The 22,581-nt window shown below is 37.8% G+C and overlaps 1 pseudogene; it reads left to right on the forward strand.

Annotated features, from left to right (window-relative positions):
- Positions 1–22,013: 22,013 nt before the first annotated feature.
- Positions 22,014–22,109, forward strand: LOC132533553 (small nucleolar RNA U3; annotated as a pseudogene).
- The last annotated feature ends 472 nt before the right edge of the window (positions 22,110–22,581 follow it).

Consider the following 22,581-nt stretch of genomic DNA (forward strand, 5'->3'; position numbering starts at 1 on the left):
GAAACAACAGAGGAGACCCTCAATGAAAATACAAGCTACCTTGAGGTAATTAGAGAACTGAAAGCTGAAATAACTGAGCTAAAAGGCCAACTAGCAGAACAAGCTAATACTATAACTGAACTGAAGAAAGAAGCTAAGGGAAGGGAAAGCAGATTAAAAGAAGCAGAAACAATTAGCCAGACAGAGGATGAGCTAGATAAAACTAAAAAGGAAGTAAAGGAGCTCAAAAAGAGATTGAGAGCCACTGAAAACAACAGAGACATATAGGATGATCTCAGAAGAAGTAACATTTGTATAATTGGCCTACCAAAGGAAAAAAGAGAAGAAGGGGAAGTAAACATTCTAGAGGATATAATAGAAGAAAACTTCCCAGACCTAAACAACAGAAAGGACATTAAAGATTCAAGAGGTACAGATAGTCCCAAACAGAATCAACCCAGACCTGAAGAAGACATAGCATACTTATGATGAAAAGACATAAGGATAAAGAAAGGATCCTAAAGGCTGCAAGAGAAAAACAAAAAGTCACATACAGAGGAAAACCCATAAGACTATCAGCAGACTTCTCCACTTAAAAAAACTCTAAAAGCCAGAAGAGAATGCCAAGATATCTATCGAGCCCTCAATGAAAAAGGGTTTCAACCAAGGATAATATATCCTGTTAGACTTTCATTCAAATCAGATGGAGGGATCAAAACCTTCTCAGACTGACAACAGTTAAAGGAGGCAACCATCAACAAGCCTGCACTGAAGGAGGTACTAAAAGACCTCTTATGAACAACAACATCACCATAAAACTTTCCACATATCAGCAAATAAAAATAGTTGAATAATGGCACTACAATACATTAAATCCATAATAACAATAAATGTCAGTGATCCATTAAAAGGCACAGAGTGGGAGGATGGATCAGAAAGCACAACACAACCATATGCTGTTTGCAAGAATCCCATCTGACCCAAAAAGAAAAACACAGACTTAAAGGGAAAGGCTGGAAAACTATCATACAGGTTAATGACCACAAAAAAAGCAGGAACAGCCATTCTCATCTCTGACACCACAGACTTCAAATTAAATAAAGTAATAGAAGACAGGGAAAGCCATTACATAATGACTAGAGGATCAATCAACCAAGAAGATTTAACAATTATTGACATCTATACACCCATTGAGGGGCTATTAAAAACATCAAACACCTACTGAAAGAACTACAAAAATACATCAATAGTAATACAATAATAGTGGGAGACTTTAACATCCCACTTTTACACTTAGATCAACAAAGCAGAGAATAAACAAAGAAACAGAGGAATTAAATGAAGAGATTAACAGACTAGACCTGCTGGACATTTTCAGAGTTCTTCACCCAAAAAAACTGGAATACACATTCTTTCCAAATACACACAGCACATGTTCAAGGATAGACCACATGTTAAGCCACATAGACAGTATCAACAATTTTAAGAGCAATTAAATCATCCCAAGTATCTTCTCAGACCAGGTGGAGTAAAGTTAACATTCAAAAACAAACAAAAAATTACTAAAAGTCACAGAATTTGGAAACTCAACAACATACTCCTTAAGAACCTCTGGGGTCAGAGAGACACTCAAGCAAGAAATTAAAATGTTCCTGGAAACAAATGAAAATGAAGACACAACCTATCAAAGTATTTGGAACATAGCTAAAGCAGTACTGAAAAGGAAATTCATAGCCATAGAATCACATTATTAGAAAATAAGAAAAAGCTCAAATAAACAACCTTAAGGCATACCTTAAGGACTTAGAGGAAGAGGAACAAAGGAACCCTAAAGCAACCAGAAGGACATAAATCACTAAAATTAGAGCAGAAATAAACAACATGGAAAATAAAAGAAACACACAAAGGATCAATGAAGGCAAATGTTGGTTCTTTGAAAATTTAAACAAGATTGTCAAACCCTTAGCCAGACTCACAAAATAAAATGGGGTGGGGGGAGAAGACTTACATAAATAGAATTGTAAATGATAGAGGAGAACTCACATAAATAGAATTGTAAATGATAGAGGAGAACTGACACCACAGAAATCCAGAAAATCATGCAAATCTTCTACAAAGAAGTATATGCAACCAAGCTAGAGAATCTGGAAGAAATGGAAGAATTCCTAGAGACATAACATATTCACTTCCAAAACTGAACCAATAATTACAAAATCTAAATGCACCAGTCACAGACAAGGAAGTCTAAACAGTTAATAAGAATCTTCCCAACACAAAAGTCCTGGCCCAGATGGCTTCACAAACAAATTCTAAAAAACCTTCAGGAAATAGTTAATATTTATACTTCTAAAGCTTTTCCACAAGATCAAAGAAACAGGAACACTTCTTTCTACCTTCTATGAAGCCAACATCATCCTGATACCAAAAGCAGATAGAGACAGAACAAAAAAGGAAAACTACAGACTAATATCTCTGATGAACATTGCTGCCAAAATATTAAACAAGATCCTTATTAATTGATTAGTTCATTAATTCACTAACATCATCAAAATGAAATTCTCCCCAGATCCATATACAAATTTAATGCAATATCCATCAAAGTTCCACCAGGCTTCTTTAAGAGAATAGAACAAAACCTACAATCATTTACCTGGAACCAGAAAACACCTAGAATTGCCAAACCATCTTGATGAAAAGAAACAGAAATGGAGGCATCACACTCCCATATCTCAAACTATATTATAAAACCATCATCATCAAAACAGCCTGGTACTGCAACAAAAATAGGTACACAGAACAATGATACAGATTTGAAAGCTGAGAACTAAAGCACCACAGTACTGGAAATCTAATCTTTGATAAGGGGGCCCAAAGTATTTAATGGAGAAAGGAAGCTCTCTTCAATATATGGTACTGGGAAAACTGGGTTGAAACACACAGAAGAATGAAACTGAACCACTTTATCTCACCAGAAACAAAAATCAACTCCAAATGGATCAAGGACCTTGATGTTATACCAGAAACTATCAAATACTTAGAGGAAAACATTGGTGGAACTCTTTCCCACCTAAACCTCAAGGATATCTTTGATGATACTATACCAATGGCAAGGAAGACTAAAGCAGAAACAAACCAATGGGACTACATCAAATTGAAAAACTTCTGCACAGCCAAAGAAACTATCACACAAACAAACAGATCCCTCACAGAATGGGAATAGGTCTTCACATGTCATACAAGAGACAAGAGACTAATAACCAAAATATACAAAGAGGTCAGCAAACTTAGCAACAGAAAAGCAAATGACCCCATCCAAAATTGGGCAGAGGATATGAACAGAACATTCACTACAGAAGACACCCAAAAGGCTTATGAACAGATGAAAAATTGCTCCAGGTTACTGATTATCAGAGAAATTCAAATAAAGACAACATTGGTATACCTCCTTATTCCTGTGAGAATGGCATACATCAAAAAGGACAGCAAGAACAAATGCTGGAGAGGTTGTGGGGACAGAAGAACACTTCTGCACTGCTGGTGGGAATCTCCTCTGTGGAGAGCAGTCCGAAGAACTCTCACAAGCCTAGACATTGACCTTCCATATGACCCCTCTCCTAGGATATACCCCAGGGACTCCATAACACCCAACCAAAAAATATGTGTACACCTATGTTCATAACAGTATAATTCGTAATAGCTAAAACATGGAAGCAACCCACATGTCCAGAAACAGATGAGTGGCTGAGAAAGCTGTGGTATATATACACAATGGAATACTATGCAGCTATTAATAACAATGAACCCACCTTCTCTGATACATCTTGGATGGAGCTAGAAGGAATATGTTAACTGAGATTAGTCAGAAATACAAAGATGAGTACGGGATGATGCCACTCACAAACAGAAGCTGAGAAAGAAAGGGAAACTAAAAGCAGGATTTCACAGAATTTGTAGTAGTGCACCAAAGTAAAAACCCTGGGGTGAGGGTGAAGGTGGATGTTCGGCATCACAGTATTGGGGTTGTTGGGGCGGGGGGAGATGTGATGGGACACAGTCTTTTGGTGGTGGGAATGGTGTTTATGTACACTCCTATTAATTTGTAGTCATATAAATCACTAATTAATATGAGAGGGGAAAACTGATTGAGTGCCTCAAACTTTTTAAGGCATAGACTGAGTTTTTTTTAATACATAAGCTGAGTCTTTGAAATATTGACTCTCTTAAAAACCTACACCAGTGAAGATCTTTTCCCATTCTGTGAGGGCTCGTTAAAGTATGACAGGCTCTTGCCCTTATTCAGCTTTTGCAGTCCTTGTTTTGCTAAGGTTAGCTTTGGAGTGAGAGAACTGTAATAAGGAGTAGGTGAGGAGGGTATCTAAGTCTAAGTAGATACTATTTCATCATAGACTTTATACTGACTCACTGTGCAGTTTTGCTTTCAGGTATATATTTTGCCCTAATTTATGGATACATGTAAACATATGCTCTATCTTATGTGACCTGGTCTATATCTAGGTTTTGGGACTTTGTTAGGAAGTGAACCTCCTAGAATGGAATTAGAGACTACCATGAAAGGAAAGGTCTCACCTGAGTGATGAGGGTGAAGGGTTAGCAATCCATGCCTGATGTCACTGTACACAGTCTGAGGTGAAGGATGCTGAGATGGTCCTTGTTGCATTGATTAGGTTGGAATCAGCAGATGCAATATCATTTGGTATGACTTGAGAGAAGCATGCAGGAAAGTGAGCCCCACCCCAGAGGTTCCATGATTGGGAGAAATATAGGCTCTATAGAGGAACAAAAGCACCTGGTGGCACAGCTATATACAAATAATATCAAAGGACATAAATTATGGTGATGTTGTGTATGATACAGGAAATCCTAATGAAGGGATTTCAGTGTTAACCTGATAGCCAGATAATGTGATTATAGCAATAACTATTGTCTTCTTAACCCTCTATAGAGGAAGCAGGAGGTGCCTGCTGTTTTTGCTGTAATCACATTGTTTGGCAATTGGGTTAACTTTGAAAAAGCCCTTTGTTAGGATTTGCTGTATCATACACACCATCACTATATTTTATACCCTTTGACATTATTTGTATATAGCTATGCCACCAGTTGCTTCTGTTCTCCCTGGACTAAGCTTTTAAGAAAGTCAACATAACAAAGACTCAGCCTATGTATTAAAAAGACTAAGTCTGTGCTTTAAAAAGTTTGAGACATTCAATCAGTTTTTACCCTCTCATATTACTTAAATTGTGATTTATATGACTAAAAATTAATAGGAGTGTACATAACACCATTCACACCACAAAAAAGACTGTGTCCTATCCCATCCCCCCCACCCATGAAGCTGAATGTCCACCCTCACCCTCCACCCAGGGTTTTTACTTTGGTGCCCTACTACAAATTTAGTCAGATCCTGCTTTGAGTTTCCTTTTCTGTTATCCTTTCTCAACTTCTATTTATGAGTGGCATCATACCGTACTCATCTTTATCTTTCTGACTTAGCTCAGTTAACATAATTCCTTCTAGCTCTAGCACCATCCACGATGGGTCAGAGAAGGTGGGTTCATTGTTCTTAATAGCTGCGTAGTATTCCATTGTGTATATATACCACAGCTTTCTCAGCCACTCATATGTTTTTGGACATGTGGGCTGCTTCCATGTTTTAGCTATTACGAATTGTGCTGGTATGAACATAGGTGTACACATATCTTTTTGATTGGGTGTTATGGAGTCCTTGGGGTATATCTTAGAAGAGGGGTCAGCTTTTGCAGTCCTTGCTTTGATAAGGATAGCTTGGGGGTGAGGGAAGTATAGTAGGAAATAAGTGAGGAGGGTATTTAAGTCTAAGTAGACACTATTTCTTTATGAGCTTCATACTGACTCATTGTTGACTATTGTGTACTTTTCCTTTCAGGTATATATTTTGCCCTAATTTATGGATACATGTGAACATATGCCCTATCTCATGGGACCTGGTCTATATGTAGGTTTTGGGACTTTGTTAGGAAGTGGACCACCTGAAATGGAATTACAGAATCCTATGAAAGGAAAGGTCTCACCTGAGTAATGAGGCTGAAGGGTTGACATTCTATGACTGATGTCTCTGGACACAGTCTAAAATGAAGCATACCTAGGTTGTACTCATTGCGTTGATTAGGTTGGGATCAGCGGATGCAATATCATTTGGTATGAATTGAGAGAAACATGCAGATCAGATAAAATCTTTGGGGTTTACAGTCAACAATACTTATACACCTTTCCCAAATTTGGGGGCTACACTTTTCCCAGGTCCAGCTTTCTTGGTCTTTTTTTCCAGCCATGATATCATCTTTCCAGACAATAACTAGGATACACCTGCATATCAGATTTTAGGCTCAGGAAAAAAAAAACTTTTACAGCCACAGGTCCTTTGGAATATAACTAAAATATGCCTAGTAGCTATCTACAAAACGGAGTCCCCCCACCCCCAATTTTTTTTTCCTTCTGCACTACTCCAGCCTTTAGGTTCATGATTACTAGGTTCCAGATGCTAGCATGATGCCAACCAGACTTCCCTGGACAGAGAACCCCACCAATGTGTCCTGGAGCTCCAATTCCCCACAACCCTGGCCCACTAGGGAGAGAGGCAGGCTTGGAGTATGGATTGACCTCTCAATGCACATGTTCAGCTGTGAAGCAGTTACAGAAGCCAGACTTTCCACCTTCTGCATGCCACAATGACGTTGGGTCCATATTCCCAGAGGGTTAAAGAATAGGAATGCTATCAGGATAGGGAATGGGATAGGTAATTCTGGTGGTGATAATTATGTGGAGTTGTACCCCTCTTATCCTATGATTTTGTCAGTGTTTCCTTTTTACAAATAAATAAAAAAAAATCATCCTAAGCATCTTCTCATACCATAATAACATTAAACTAACATTTAACAACAATAAAAAATTTGTAAAGGTCCCAAAATATGGAAATTCAATAGTATACTACTCAACAACTACTGGGTCAAAGAGGAAATTAAGGAAGAAATCAAGATGTTTCAAGAATTCAATGAAAATAAAGACACAGCTATCAAAATATTGGGACACAACTAAGGCAGTAATGAAAAGGAAGTTTATAGCCATACAAGCACACATTAGGAAACAAGAAAAAGCTCAAATGAAAAACGTGATTGCTTAAAGACTTAGAAGAAGAGGAACAAAGAAACCATTTAGCAACCAGAAGGGCTGAAATAATTAAAATTAGGGCAGAAATAAATAACACTGAAATTAGAGCACCATAAAAGAAATCAGCAAAGTTAGATGTTGGTTCTTTGAAAGAGTAAACAAAATCAACAAACCCTTAACCAGACTCACAAAACAAAAAAGGGAGAAGACTCAAACAAATAGTATTGTTAATGAAAGAGGGGATATCCTATGGTTTTGTCAATGTTTCCTTTTTATAAATAAAAAAATTAATGAACATAAAAAAGAAAAAGAAATCCAGAATATCATGCCAGGCTTCTATGAACAACTATATGCCACCAAGCTAGGAAGCCTGGAAGAAATTAACACCTACAAACGTCCAAAATTAATCCCCCTTGTAAGGGGGAAAAAAAGAACAGAAAACAATCTGGATAAGGGGATCTGGAAAGCTGATTTTCTGGATTACATTCCACCACTAGTAAACTGAAAAAAAAATTGAGATAAATCATTTCACCTCTCTGGCCTTCAGGTTTCAGTTTTCTCTCTCTACCATTAAATAATCCCTTCATAGCATATATATTGATTGGTCCTTCACTTTGTGAGAGCAGTTGCAGTAAGCCACAATAGTAAAGTAAATCCGTTTGAAGGCATAAAGTTGCGGTGGTATCATATGTAAACATTTTACTGAAACAATCACTGAAAACCTAGGGAAGCAGTAAAGAAAAGTACTGTAAATCATCACCTATATAGCAACTAGAAAGTAAAATAGACATGACCAAAGGGTGCACGTTACAAATGACAAAGCAGAATCTTATCAATTTCCATTTGATGCCAGTGCTGTGGCAAAGAATGAAAAGGATACCTGCCTCCCCAGTCTCCTCCCCTGTGAGTAGGCTTCTGGAACATCCGTTATTTTAAAATATCAAATCTAACTGATCACCTGGTTACACAGTAGATTACAGGTGTTAGAAATCAGGAAGGTCAAACCTCAGTCCTTTGACATAATTGGACAAGAGGTCTAATCAATGGGTAAAAGTATAGGCCTTATGGGAGTTTTTAGTAGATCAAAATGACTGAACTACTAAAAGGCTGACATACTTTCACATACAACAGATGTTTATTAATGTGGAACAAATAGACAGAATCATGCATATTTAGTAAGTCATGGGTTCATAGTGAGGACCTTGCAAACTTCAGGTTGCATTTTCTCTGAGCTATGCATGGTTTCTGACAGGATTGTTTGTTTACTAACCTTTCAAAGGTGCCTTGGAATGTGGGTCAGATAAAGTGGGCAAAAAGCAGACTTGAATTCCATTTAAATAATTTGGTCCCTTTGTTTCCAAAATTTAGCAGTCCTTTCTTTGACCTACTTTTCTTTCTGTGTTGTGATTTTTAATAACTTTTTTAGAGTGGGAGAGCTGTGTTGGTATGATATCAGTAATTGTCCTTTTTGTTTTCCTTGACCCTTACCAGTCTTTTCTCACCCCAGCCAAATCTCTTATCTCTGGGGAAATGTTTGCAAATGACTAATTAGACTTTCACAGTAAATTGCACTTTTATTTTTTTTCTGGAGTTGATATTGAGAGCATTTTTACAGCTGCCATGGAAGGTTATGAGAGTATATATTTTATCTCAAGCTGTTCAATGTCTTTAGTCTAAATTTCATGCTATCTCTAGGGTGTGTGTGTGTGTGTGTGTGTGTGTGTGTGTGTGTGTGTGTGTTTTGAAAGGCAATTCATTTGAAGCTTGAGAGATAGTTCTTTTCGAATCTTTCTAAACTCAATAAATACTATAGCACTATCTTTCCAGACCATTAGTGATACAATTCCAGAACCAATTGGATGATTGTTTATTTATAATTAGGAAAACTAAGATAAGCTAGGTGGGGTTGACAAGAATTAAAAGGGAATCTTGGACTAGAGAAATAGCTCCTAGGATAGAATGCCTTGAATCAGACAGGGCAGCTCTAATGCTCTGGTGTCTTGTCCTCTCAATATATTTTTCCCCCTGCCTCCTGGGTTACTGATAAGGCTTGGTGTTGGCACTGTGAACCCACTACTCCTAGTGGCCATTTTTTCATTTTATTGGACAGAAAAGAAAGAAATTGAGAAGGGAGGGTGAGGCAGAGAGGGAGAGAGAAGGACACCTACATCTTACTTCCCCGTTGGCAGGGAGTAGGGTCTTGAACCCTGAATATTTATCTGAATGAAACAGACTGTCTGAAGCAGTGAAATCTCACATGTGGCAACATCAAAATAAATAAATAAAACTAAAATGGAATCTGAACTGTACACTAGTCTGTATTCTAGTTGTTTTTTTTTTAAAGTGGGACTGGTAGCTCCATACTGCTTAGTATTTCTATAGCAACTATCCCCCTTCCACAAATTTTGACTCACAGGTCATAGTCTGTATTTTTTTGTGTTTTTTTTTTTCTTGAGAAGTCTGCTGTTGTTTTAAGTTGTCTATAGGACAGGTGAGAGAAATGAAGTATGCTTACTGAAACAGTCAAGCTCACTCATTCTGGAATTAACAAGTCTTTGATTTTTGTGCCTCGGACTGCCAGAGAAAATGAGGGTACTTCCTTGAATGAACAGGAATGGAAGAGGTCTTTGGATTAATATCCAAGTCCACTCCTCCTTTATCCTCTCTGTTAGATCACAGATCAGTTGAGGTACATAACAGCATAGAAAATAATCTTACATTGATTCTTATAACTATTTATAACTGAAATACCTTGATTTTATTGTAGTTCTCTGTAGCAACATTTTTTCCCATTTTCTGCAGTCTGTCAAAGTTAACTGTAACATTGGAATTCCTTTAGACCTCATAATACCGCTTCTAGCACCTGGGACCTACTATCTACAGGCCTGTATTCTTGGGGTCTCATGAAGTGACTAATTCATTTCTCACTAGTGCCTTGACTCTCAGGAAATGAAATTCCTTCTTTGTGTGATTTTCTATTCTCTTTAGCTTGGCAAGCAAAGAAGTTAAAAGAAAAAAAATCACTGAAACTTCTACTTTTCTTTTTCCTTCCATTTTTACTACATAACTTTCCAAGAACTTATCTTTGCTTTCACTGTTGTTTCAGACATACATTTAAAAAATAAATGTCTGGGCCAGTCAAATAGCTTATCTGCCGTGTGCGTGTGATACAGGTTCAAGCCCAGCATCCATTGCATTGATGGAAGCTTCAGTGCTTTGGTCTCTCACTTTCTCTACCTCTCTATTTATTTACCTCTGTCTAAAATTAATTAATTAATTAATTAATAGAAATTTATAACTCTAATATTTTTACAAGTTTTCAGCTAATGTTAATTTTTAGTCCTCTTGACACTATTTTGACATTGTTAGTATTTTATGCTTGCTAAATATTGAGCTGATGGAAAAATCGTGTTGTATTTTTTACATAGAAAAAAGAAAAATATGTCACAATTTTACCAACTCAGTAGCATTAAGTGGTATTTAGGAAATAATTACCCAAGATTGGTAGCATAAATTGTATCTTTTTCTTTTGTGGATACAATTTAGCATACTATTTTTTCTCACTTAATACTATATTATAAGAATATCTTCAAGTCTTTGGAATTTAACCATATATGTGTTCAATTATTCAGAAAATATATTTTGAATAGCAATAATGTGCCAGAATTGTTCATAGTGCTTGAAAGTGCTGGAAAAAAACAATAGAAATGGTGTCTGTTATTAGAAGTTGCACACACATGCAAGAGGGCTCAGCTTCAGTCCCTGATACCACTATATAACTGAGTTTAACAGTGCTCTGGTGAAAGAAAAGAAAAGAGAAGGGGAGAAGGAGAAGAGAAGAGAAGAGAAGAGAAGAGAAGAGAAGAGAAGAGAAGAGAAGAGAAGAGAAGAGGGGCCCAGTGGTGGCAAACACGGTTGAGTGCATATGTTACAATGTGTAAGGACCCAGGTTCAAGTCCCAGGTCCACACCTGCACGGGGGGAAGCTTTGCAAGTAGTGAAGCAGTGCTGTAGGTCTCTCTCTCTCTCTCTCTCTCTCTCTCTCTTTCTGACTCTCTCTCTGTCTTCCCCTTACTCTTGATTTCTGATTGTCTCTATGAAATAAATAAAGATAATCTTGAGGAATTTCCCATCTATTCCCATTTTTGGTAGAGTTTTGAGCATGAATGGGTTTTAGATTTTGTCAAAGGCTTTCTCTGCATCTATAGAGATAATCATGTGGTTTTTGGCTTTGCTTTTATTGATGTGGTGAATGACATTGATTGACTTATGGATGTTGAACCAACCTTGCATTCCTGGGATGAATCCCACTGGTCGTGATGAACAATCTTTTTGATGTGCTGCTTGCTGTATCCTGTTGTTCAAGATCTTGTTTAATATTTTGGCATCTATGTTCATCAGAGATATTGGTCTGTAGTTTTCTTTTTTTGTTGTGTCCCTATCAGCTTTTGGTATCAGGGTGATGTTGGCTTCATAGAAGGTGGAAGGGAGTATTTCTGTTTCTTCAATCTTATGGAAAAGCTTAAGAAGTATGTGTATTAATTGTTTCCTTAAAGTTTTGTAGAATTCATTTGTGAAGCCATCTGGTCCAGGACTTTTGTTGTTGGGAAGATTCTTAATAAAGGTTTCAGTTTTTTTGTCTGTGATTGGTGCATTTAGGTTTTGTAGTTCTTCTTGGTTCAGTTTTGGAAGGGCATATGTTTCTAGGAATTGTTCCATTTCTTCCAGATTCTCTAGAGTAGTGGCGTATAGTTCTTCATAGAAGTTTCGCATGATTCTCTGGATTTCTGTGGTGTCAGCTGTGATATCTCCTCCACTGTTTACAATTCCATTAATTTGAGTCTTCTCTCTTTTTTGTTTGGTGAGTGTGGCTGGGGGGTTGTCAATTTTGTTTAATCTTTCAAAGAACCAGATCAGGGACTAGACAGGGCTGTCCACTGTCACCATTACTCTTCAACATAATATTGGAAGTTCTTGCCATAGCAATCAGGCAAGAGAAAGAAAACAAAGGAATACAGATTGGAAGGAAAGAAGTCACACTCTCACTATTTGCAGATGATATGCTAGTATACATAGAAAAACCCAAAGAATCCAGCAGAAAACTACTGGAAGTTACTAGGCAATATAGCAAGGTATCAGGCTACAAAATCAATGTACAAAAATCAGTGGCATTTATTTATGCAAACACTAACTATGAGAAGAAGACATGCAGCAATCACTCCCATTTACTGTATCAGCAACATCAATAAAATACCTAGGAATAAAGTTGACCACAGAAGTGAAAGACTTGTATACTGAAAACTATGAGTCGCTACTCAAGGAAATGGAAACTGATACCAAGAAATGGAAAGCTATCCCACGCTCATGGATTGGAATAATAATATCATCAAAATGAATATTCTCCCCAGAGCCATATACAAGTTTAATGTAATACCCATAAAGTTCCACCAAGCTTCTTTAAGAGAATAGAACAAACACTACAATCATTTATCTGGAACCGGAAAACACCTAGAATTGCCAAAACCATCTTAAGGAAAAGAAAAAGAAATGGAGGCATCACACTCCCAGATCTCAAACTATATTATAAAGCCATCATCATCAAAACAGCATGGTACTGGAACAAAAATAGGCACACTGACCGGTGGAACAGAATTGAAAACCCAGAAGTAAACCCGCAAACCTATGGACATCTAATTCTTGATAAGGTCCCCAAAAGCATTAAATGGAAGATGTAGTCTCTCTTCAATAAATGGTGCTGGGAAAACTGGGTTGTAACATGCAGAAGAATGAAATTGAACCACTTTATCTCACCAGAAACAAAAATCAACTCCAAATGGATCAAAGACCAGGATGTTAGACCAGAAACAATCAAATACTTAGAGGAAAACATTGGTAAAACACTTTCCCACCTACACCTCAAGGACATCTTTGATGAAACAAACCCAATTGCAAGAAAGACTAAAGCAGAAACAAACCAATGGGACTACATCAAATTGAAAAGCTTCTGCACATCCAAAGAAACTATTAAACAAACAGAGAGACCCCTCACAGAATGGGAGAAGATCTTCACATGCTATACATACTGAGAAGAAACTAATCACCAAAGTATACAAAGAGCTCAGCAAACTTAGCACCAAAAAAGCAAATGACCCCATCCAAAATGGGCTGGGTATATGAACAAGACATTCACCTCAGAGGAGATCCAAAAGGCTAACAAACATATGAAAAACTGCTCCAGTTGCTGATTGTCAGAGAAATGCGAATTAAGACAGCATTAAGATACCACCTCACTCCTGTAAGAATGGCATACACCAAAAAGGACAGCAGCAACAAATGCTGGAGAGGTTGTGGGGACAGAGGAATCCTTTTGCATTGCTGGTGGGAATGTAAATTGGTCCAACCTCTGTGGAGAGCAGTCTGGAAAACTCTCACAAGGCTAGACATGGACCTTCCATATGATCCAGTAATTCCTCTCCTGGGGTTATACCGCAAGGACTCCATAACACCCAACCAAAAAGAGGTATGTACTCCCATGTTCATAGCAGCACAATTCATAATAGCTAAAACCTGGAAGCAACCCAGGTGCCCAACAACAGATGAGTGGCTGAGAAAACTGTGGTATATATACACAATGGAATACTATACAGCTATCAAATACAATGAACCTACCTTCTCTGACCCATCTTGGACAGAGCTAGAAGGAATTATGTTAAGTGAGCTAAGTCAGAAAGATAAAGATGAGTATGGGATGATCCCACTCATCAACAGAAGTTGAGAAAGAAGATCTGAAAGGGAAACTAAAAGCAGGATTTGACTAAATTAAAAGTAGGGAACCAAAGTAAAAACCCTGTGGTAAGGGATAGACATGCAGCTTCCTGGGCCAGTGGGGGTGTGGGTGGGATGGGACACAGTTTTTTGGTGGTGGGAATGGTGTTTATGTACACTCCTAGTAAAGTGTAGTCATATAAATCACTAGTTAATTAATAAGAGAGCGGGAAAATTAATTGTATGTCAGACTGAATCTTTTTAATATATAGGCTGTGTATTTGATAAGCGGACTCTCTCAAAAGCCTAGACCAAGTAGATCAGAAGCAACCAATGGCACAGCTACATACAAGATACTGGGTACTATACAACAAACCCTAACAAAAGGACTTTTCAAAGTTAACCCAATTACCAAATAATGTGATGATAACATTACCTATCGATTGTCTTTTTGAACCCTAAGACAGCAGGAACCTCACATCTCCACTATAGAGCCTATATTTCCCCCAGTCCTAGAACCTTAGGATAGGGCCCACTTTCCCACATGCCTCTCCCAATCCATATCAAATAACATTGCATCTGCCAATCGCAACCTAATCAACACAATGAGTGCCACCTCAACATGCTTCAGCTCAGACTGTGTCTAGAGACTACACATGTAGAATGACAACCCTTCAGCTTCATTACTCTGGTGAGACCTTTCCTTTCATAGTAGTCTCTAATTCCATCCCAGGTGGTTCACTTTCTAATTAAGTCCCAAAACCTATATATAGACCAGGTTCTGTGAGAGAGAGAGAGCATATGTTCACACGTATCCATAAACTACTGCAAAATATATACCTGAAAGCAGAAGTACACTAGAGTTTGCAGTGAGTACCCCCCTAACACTTCCTCTCCACTATTCCAACCTTTGGGTCCATGATTGCTCAATAATTTGGCTTGTACGTTAACTCTCTTTTCAGCCACTAGGTGCCAGATGCTATCAGGATGCCTCCCATGCTTCCCTGGACTGAAGACCCCACCAATGTGTCCTGGAGCTCCGCTTCCCCAGAGACCCACCATACTAGGGAAAGAGAGAGGCAGACTGGGAGTATGGACCGACCTGTCAACGTCCATGTTCAGCGAGGAAGCAATTACAGAAGCCAGACCTTCCACTTTCTGCAACCCACAATGACCCTGGGTCCATACTCCCAAGGGGATAGAGAATGGGAATGCTATCAGTGGAGGGGATGGGATATGGAGATTGGATGGTGGGTATTGTGTGGAGTTGTATCCCTCCTACCCTATGGTTTTGTTGATTTATCCTTTCTTAAATAAAAAATAAATTTAAAAAAGATAATAAAAAATATTTAGAAAAGGAAAAGACAAAGTGAGAGCTAAAGGGAGGGGAGAGGGAAGACAGGGAAGGAGGGTGGGAAGGAGGGAGTAAGGGACAGAGGAAGTGATGAAAGAAGGAAGAGAAGAAGGAAGGGGTCATTTCATACACATTCTAATGTGGTGCTACTCCAAATTAAGTTAGTTCGCTGGCTGACTAATTCTAAAATCATTGCTTTGTACAAAGTACATAAATGGAAATTTAAACATTTCAAAATCTTATGGCAATAGTCTGGGAGGTAAAGCAGTAGAGCATAGGTCTTATAAGCATGAGACCCAAAGTCCTTCAGTGCTATGTAATGGTTTTGCTCTTTCACATGAGCAGCCAATGGGATTACTCAGTTTTGACCACAAAGGTGTATTTAAGTTTAGCCACACAAGATCTATACATAACTTTCCTTGAAAGATAAAGCACATTGGCTGTATAAATTGGGGCATAATTTATGTGAGAAATTTCTTAGTCCAGATAATATAATTTCTTACTATTTGTTTTTATTCCTAGAATATATTAAGAAGGTGTTTTCTTCTTGAACCTACCTGTACTGAAACAGAATTATGATTAGATGCTGCCATGGTTAGTTAATTACACCACCACCACCACCCCCATAAAATGTGTGTCCCTTAATTCCCTACTACTTACTGATCTATTGGATAATATAAAAAAATCAAACATGGGGTGAGGCTCACTTTGTGCTGAAGAAAACAGATAGTGATGAGTCAAAGAATTTTGATTGTGAAGTCAGACTGCTTGGCCTGAAATCTTAGATTCAATAATGTTGAGCACTGGAATTTTTTTCATATTGGAGATAATATCAGTAAAGAAAAATTCCATATATGGGGCCTAACCAGACTGCTACTGAACATACCAAGGACTTATGTTAGTTCTTTTCATCACTGACTTAACTTCTTTCCCTGGAATGTTGGAGAAAAGCTTGGGATTTGGATCCAGATGAATTGGGCTCTGGATCTGGCTGTGTCATTTACAAAAGATGTGCATCAGTCATGTGGCTTCACTGAGCCTCAGGGTCCTCTTCTTTTCTATAAATAGGATGATGTCAATAATACCTGCCTTATGGGGTTGTTGAATTTGCAAACAAGCTTAATGTAAAGGTAAGTGGTAGGGATGATCTGGGTGTGGTCTGTGTCTCAGTTGTTTTTCATGTGGTGTGTCTTTCTGAATATGCCTGTCTGAACTGGCTCATGATGGATCCTTCCAGAGTCTGGGACTTCCCCCTCTTGCTGTACTTCCTTGGAGCAATTGTTCTTTAAAAACAAATGGGGAGGCCTCCAGTTATCTGATTTCTGGTAACTGAGAGGTGAGGGTTATTTACTGCTGGATATCTCTGGTGTGTTTTGAATAGCTTTATCTTGAATAATGTGCCTATAAATGAAGAAAATCTTGATCCAGAGCCATTCTGTTTTTGGCTTATCAGTGCAACCTTCTTTGGAAAAGGAATTGTGAGAATCTTCTTGTCAAGTGTCTTAAAAAATGATGACTCACCAATGAAGAAATAAGTTAATATCCCAGAGGCCAGAGTTCCAATTTCATCTATGCCATGACTTGTTATGTGACAATGGGCATGTAGCTTAATCACTTAGTGGCTTCATTTCCTTGTTCATAAAATGTTTAGAAGTGTAATTACAATTTCATTTCTTTTTAACAATAACCCTGGAGGCAAAAAAAATAACAAAAAACCTTCAAGGATGCAAAGAAAACAAAAGTGAAAATAAATCAATGGGACTACTACATCAAACTGAAAAGTTTCTTCACAGCAAATGGTACCAACACCCAAACAGAAGACACCCAATGAAATGGGAGATCTTTACATAACACGTATCAGACAAAGGACTAATAGCCAAAATACATAAAGAGCTCAATAAACTAAACACACACACACACACACACACACACACACACACACGATATAAAGAAGAACAAACTGTTGACTGATCATGAACCTAAAGGCAAGAATATTGCAGATGAAGATTCAGGGTTTCTATTTTGGAAAAAGTTATTAGGTCTATTTTAGGTATATTCTAAGGGCCAATGACTTTACTAGTTTTTGTCTGAGCCTGACATCTAATATGCAGGTGGACCCAGGGTATTGTCTGGGAAGATGGTGTCATAGCTGGAAAAAAGACTAGAAAGTTGGATCATGGAAAAGAGTAACTCCCAAATATGGGGAAAGTATATAAATATTGCTAACTATAAAACTTATCGATTTGATCTTGGTTCTATATTCAGCACAGGAGCCTTCTGCGTCGCTGTAGGTCTGAGCTTGCATTCTGTGGTCACGGCTAGGAACATTTCAGGCTACACTAATTTAAGGACCCATCTTCCTTGGGTGGTAGGTAGAGTATGTTGTCTAACCTCCCTTTAGAGAATAGAACTGATCCTACCACTGTTGATCCACATTGAAGGCAAAGTCCTATAGGGGTCCACAGAGGGGTCCATTATGTTGTTCCTGATGGAGATGACCAGTAACTGTGGAGAGAGGGATCTCTTAGAGGTCTTCCCATCATGTCTGTGTGGAAATCCCAGGATTCCCTGACTAGAGCCCCAGGTAATAGAGTAGCCTGGAGTGACTAAAGAGTCATCAATAAAGTATGCCAGTCTCTTGCCCTTATTCAGCTGGGTTTTTTTTTTTTTGAGTATTTTTTATTAGCGATTTAGTATTTATTTTCAAAATTATAACAGGGTCATCATAATTATTTTTTAAATTTTTATTAAAAGGAAACACTGACAAAACCATAGGATAATAGGGGTACAGCTCCACACAGTTCCCACCACCAGAACTCTGTATCCCATCCCCTCCCATGATAGCTTTCCTATTCTTCAACCCTCTGGGAGTATGGACCCAAGGTCATTGTGGGATGCAGAAAGTGAAAGATCTGGCTTCTGTAATTGCTTCCCCACTGAACATGGGCATTGGCAGGTCCATCCATACTCCCACCCTGCCTCTCTCTTTCCCTAGTGGGGCGGGGTTCTGGGGAATCAAAGCTTCAGGACACATTGGTGGGGTTGTCTGTCTCTTGAAGTCTGGTTGGCCTCATGGTAGCATCTGGAACCTGGTGGCTGAAAAAAGAGTTAACATATAAGGCCAAACAAATTGTTGACTAATCATGAACACAAAGGCTGGAATAGTGCAGATGAAGAATTGGGGGGTTCTCCATTTTGTAGATAGCTAGTAGGCATATTTTAGTTATATTTCAAAGGGCCTGGGGCTATACTAGTTTTTTTTTCTTTTTTTAACCTGAGCCTAAAATCTGATATGCAGCTAGATCCAAGTTATTATCTGAGGAGATGATGTCACGGCTGCAACAAAGAACAGAAAGCTGGATCAGGGAAGAGAGTAGCTCCCAAATATGGGAAAAGTGTATAAATATTGTTGACCATAAACCCCATCAATTTGATATGATCTAGGGCCATAATCATCTTAGGAGCCTATGTGACCTCTGTATCCCTGTATATCTGAGCTCACATTCTGTGGTCATAAGTAGGAACGTTCCAAGCTGCCCCAATATCAGGACCCATCTTCCTTAGGTGTAATATAGAGTATGTTATCCAGCCTCCCTTTTAAAGATGGAACATTCTTTACTGATGTTGATACAAGTTGAGGGCAAGATCCTATGGGGGCCCACAAAGGGATCAGTTTTGTTGTTCATGATAGAGATGACCAATAGAGAGACGTGCTTATTGGAGGTCTAGGCCCATCATGTCTATTTGGAAATCTCAGAACTCACTGAATAGGGCCCCAGCAGACGGGGTGCTTATTCAACTTTTGTGGTTCTTACTTTGTCTGACAAGGTTAGCTTTGGAGTGAGTGAGGGAAGTGTAATAGGAAGCATGTGAGCAGGGTATCTTGGTCTAAATATAAAATATGTGATTAGATATTTTATATTGTTATATTTAAAATTCTTTTATTATTTTTTCTTCTTTTGTAGTATATACATGTATAACCATTTTAGCTGCACTCATTTTCATAAGTGAAGCTGCATGTAGTTTTCATCAATCACATGTATTTAAAAACATTTCCTCACTTCTCTTGTAATTTTGTCTTTGACTCATGAATTACTTAGGAGAGTGTTTGATTTTCAGATATTTGGATTTTTTAATAATCTATTTTATCATATTGATTTCTCATTTAATCACACCACGGTCTGAAAATGTACTTTACTTATTTCAGTCTTTCAAAATTACCCCCTGCGATTTTTTACTTAGTTTATTTTTGGATATTCAATGTGCATTTGAAAATAATAGTTATTCTGAAGTCATCTGATATTGTGCTCCATGAATATCAATTAGATGGTGACCGATAGTGTTGCTTATATCTCCTATGCACATATTTAATTCAGTTTTCTCTGGATTGCTTGCTGACAGACACTAAAACATCTGATATAATTGTGGAGCTGTCTGTTCATCCCCTTAATCTTGTCCATTTTTTCATGTATTTAGAGGTTCTATTATGAAATGCATAAAGATTTATAAATTTTACATTCTACTAAAGAATTATTTCTTTATCATTACAAAGCTGTTTTAAAAAATATTCAGTGATTAGAATATATATATATATTAAAAGAATTCCTAGAAGTTAGCTGAGTAAATCTCACAGGAAGTGGAATGACAGCAAATAAATGACATTAGTGGAAAATGAATAGACAATAAGACTCAGAGTGAATTGCTGTATGAGTTTTACAGATAAGAGTTTTAGTTCAGGTTCCCGGAAGATAATGGACTGAGAAGCTGCTAGTGGCTTGAGCTCTGACCACATCGTCTGGAAACTGTAGGATTTTCTGCCTTTAGTAGGCCAGTCAATAAGGAGTCCTGGAGGTGACACCAAGGAGGTGATTATAACTTAATTTGGGTTAAAAAATAGAGTAGAAAAAAAAAGGGAAAAATTTTTTTCTTTTAAATTATTATTCCCAAAATGCACCTCTGCCGCCTTCACCCCCCAAAAAAAACCAGTCCCTGGGGACAGATCCTAGCAGGATCCCCTGATGAGCTTCTTTCTTTACTAAGATTCCTGTCCCACCAGGGAGTATCATTCATTCTAAGTCTATTCCCTTCTGAAACCTCTGGCCTTTTTTCTTTCTAAGGAGCCAATGCCCCCCCCCCCGCATAGCTAATTAAATAATAAAACATAAATAAAGAAAAAATTATTTCTTGTCACCACTCTTTTATTACTGTTCTTTTTCTTATCTTTTTCTTTTTTCTCTCTTTGTTTTTTTTTCTTTTTCTCATTCTTGTCATCCTTTCTTCCTTAATCCTACAGCATCCAAAGCCACAGGCCACATCCCCCACACCACCAAACATTGTGCTTTCACTGAATTCACTGATACACTTTTGGGAATTATTTTGGGGAAGAATTATGACTCAGAGTGGACTCTCACTGCGAGTATCTTGCTCAACTTCCCTTCCTCCTTTAGCTACCCCTAGAATATACAGTGGATAGTAGATTTGCAAAACTGTCTATTTCAGCTATCCTTGTCTAGTCCTGAGGGTTTTTTATTATTATTATTATTTTCTTTCTTAACAATCAGCTGCCTCTGCTCATGAGGTCTGAGGTAATCTGGAACAGGATTTTTTTTTAAGCTGCTCTATTTCATTATTAATATTATATAAAGGCATATATCTTCCCGCCCCTTTAGGTTGATCAGAATTAACTCTTAGGGTATCTTTCATTGCTAGGGTAGTGGGCATCTTATCTATTGTGGGAGAAACTTGTCTAGTTACTCCTACCTCCTCTACAGACTCTCCCCTCCCTCCTTCTCCTAGCTAATTAAAAAAATTAAGTTAAAAATAAAGTAATAAAAAAAACTTTCCTTTCACTGCTCTTTAATTACAGGTCTTTTTCTTATCTTTTCTTTTTTCGCTTTCTTGTTTCTTTTTTTTTTTTAATCTTGTCATACACTTCTTGCTTCCTTCTTCTGGACCAGATGGCTTCACAAATGAATTCTCCAAAACTTTCAGGAAACAGTCAGTACCCATACTTCTTAAGCTTTTCCATAAGATTGAAGACAGGAATACTCCCTTCCACCTTCCATGAAGCCAACAACACCCTGATACCAAAATTTGATAGGGACACAACAAAAAAGGAAAACTACAGACCAATATCTCTGATGAACATAGATGCCAAAATATTAAACAAGATCTTGGCCAACAGGATACAGCAAGCAGCACATCAAAAATATTGCTCATCATGACCAAGTGGGATTCATCCCAGGAGTGCAAGGCTGATTCAACATCCATAAGTCAATCAATGTCATTCACCACATCAATTAAAGCAAAGCCAAAAACCACATGATTATCTCAATAGATGCAGAGAAAGCCTTTGACAAAATCCAACACCCATTCATGCTCAAAACTCTACAAAAAAAACAGATGGGAAATTCCTCAAGATAGTGGAATCTATATGTAGCAAACCTACAGCCAACATCATACTCAATGGACAGAAGCTAAAAGCATTCCCCCTCAGATCGGGGACTAGACAGGGCTGTCCACTATCACTATTACTCTTCAACATAGTATTGAAAGTGCTTGCCATAGCAATCAGGCAAGAGAAAAAATCAAAGGAATACAGATTGGAAGGGAAGAAGTAAAGCTCTCCCTGTTTGCAGATGATATGATAGTATACATAGAAATACCTAAAGAATCCAGCAGAAAACTACTGGAGTTATTAGGTAATATAGCAAGGTGTCAGGCTACAAAATCAATGTACAAAAATCAGTGGCAAGACTATACTTTCAGGGATCATTTCTATAGTTCTTTACAAAAATCAGTGGCATTTCTTTATGCAAACACTAAATCTGAAAAAGAAGACATCCAGAAATCACTCCCATTCACTGTTGCAGCAAAATCAATAAAATACCTAGGAATAAAGTAGACCACAGAAGTGAAAGACTTGTATACTGAAAACTATGAGTCGCTACTCAAGGAAATAGAAACTGATACCAAGAAGTGGAAAGATATCCCATGCTCATTGATTGAAAGCATAAATATCATCAAAATGAATCTTATCCCCAGAGCCATATACAAATTTAATGCAATATCCATCAAAGTTCCACCAAGCTTCTTTAAGAGAATAGAACAAACACTACAATCACTTATCTGGAACCGGAAAACACCTAGAATTGCCAAAACCATCTTAAGGAAAAGAAAAAGAAATGGAGGCATCACACTCCCAGGCCGTAAACTATATTATAAAGACATCATCATCAAAACAGCATGGTACTGGAACAAAAATAGGCACACTGACCGGTGGAACAGAATTGAAAACCCAGAAGTAAACCCGCAAACCTA

This window comes from Erinaceus europaeus, chromosome 16, assembly GCF_950295315.1.
Source record: "Erinaceus europaeus chromosome 16, mEriEur2.1, whole genome shotgun sequence".
Taxonomy (NCBI): Eukaryota; Metazoa; Chordata; class Mammalia; order Eulipotyphla; family Erinaceidae; genus Erinaceus; species Erinaceus europaeus.